General features: G+C 42.7%; 1 long non-coding RNA gene across 1 annotated transcript; it reads left to right on the top strand.

Moving 5' to 3' along the window:
• LOC110265431 lies at positions 987–1,401 on the top strand. Its single transcript, XR_002351577.1, has 2 exons — positions 987–1,213; positions 1,303–1,401. It is a non-coding gene; the product is annotated as an uncharacterized LOC110265431 (long non-coding RNA).

Below are 1,666 nucleotides of genomic sequence, written 5' to 3'. Positions count from 1 at the left end.
ATTTAATATTTTAATTTTTATAAACAAAAAATAAATTATATTATCTCTAATTTTAAATTAGAATATTTGATTAAAAGTTAATTAATAAATTGATAATTAAGTAGTATTTTTTTAAAATAATTTTAAAAGATCAAATTAGATTTTAAATTTATATAATATACTTTAATTTTATTAAAATTGACCAAACTCCAATTTACCCAAAATTCTTATCACTTTTGTCCCAAATTAAACCCCAAAGACCCTAACACCTTCTAACTTAACCTTAACCACCGCCAATGTTTCCCTTCTCTGACCAAACCCAACAGCAGTAGGATAGAAAGAAAGAAACAGAGAGAGAGGGTAGAGAGGGGAGAACGGGAGAGCAGGGGAAGAAGGGGGACCACATCCAGTCATCACCGCCGCGCCGCGTCGCTGCTCCGCCGCCGTTCGCACTTTTGTCGCCGTCAGAACTGCACGCCGCCGCTGGAAGCATCTTCATCGCTGAGTTGCTTCGTCTTCCAGCCTCCATGGTCGCTGTCGCTAGGTTGCCACGAATAGGGGGATCGGGAAGAGAGGGGGAGTTTGCATCCATTGTTGCTGTTGGAGGGCAGGACTGTCACGGAGAAGGGTTGAGCCGTCGCTGCCGTGCCTCACCGCCGTCAATTTGCTGCTGCTGTTGTTGTTGGAAGTCGTCGTCGTCGTCTCCAGAAAAGGGGAAAACAAGCGAGAGTGACGCTGGAGAAGGGGTTTCCATCGCTGTCGGTCCCTGTTGGATTCCACCGTGGAGAAAAGAACGACGCGAGGGAGAGAGGGAGAAAGAACCGTGCGAGCCAGAGGAGCCACCGTCCTTGCCGTTTCCGCCACGGTTGCCGGTGAGTCATGCACCGCCATCAGAGTCGAAGATAGCACCAACCTTCTTCTTCTGGTTTCGATTCTCTTGTTCTTGAACCTGTAAGCTTTAACCCTTACTCTGCTTCCATTTTTGTTTCTTAGTCTTAACTGACAGAGTCACTTCTGAGCTGCCGCAGCCATTGTCGGAGTTCTTAGCTGCCGCCACTGCCATTGGTAAAGAGTATTCTTGCTTTTGATTCCCATCCTTTCAATTTCTAGGGATATGGTTATCACTACGATGTTATTGCAGCTGCCACTGAGGTTTTTCACCATGACTGAAGCCGCCGTGGAGACAGTTTGGAATTGCTGCCATTGCTTTGTCTCCATGTTTCTCCTTTGTTAAGTAAGCATATCTTTTTCAAAACCTTCACCGCTAGTGTATGTCTGCTTTGTTATGAATTTGATAAAGATTCTGAGATGTTGATAACGTAGGTTCGAGTTCCGATGGTTGTGTGTCACGCTTAGAGTTGCGGTTGCTGCTACGGATAGTGGATAAAGCTGAGATTACGGCTGCTGCTGTCACTGGCCGAGGAAAAGGGGTTTTTGATGCATTTTGGTTTTACGAGTTTCGACTTTGAGGTAGGGTTTTTCTTAAATCTATTTTACATTACAGGGTTGTTATAAATCGATATTAACGCGTAAAATATATTTTTGTGATTTCGTGAGTCTTATGAATTGAATTGAGTTATTTTGGTTGAATGAGATTATTAGTTTGATGATAAACTGATCGATTGAGAAAGTTGGATATTTGGATTAGTTGATTGATGTCGTTAAAGTGGTTTTCCTTGAATTATTA

Source organism: Arachis ipaensis, chromosome B08, assembly GCF_000816755.2.
Source record: "Arachis ipaensis cultivar K30076 chromosome B08, Araip1.1, whole genome shotgun sequence".
Classification (NCBI taxonomy): domain Eukaryota; kingdom Viridiplantae; phylum Streptophyta; class Magnoliopsida; order Fabales; family Fabaceae; genus Arachis; species Arachis ipaensis.
Note: the sequence above shows the minus strand (reverse complement) of the source record. Positions and strands in the feature narration are given on the sequence as shown.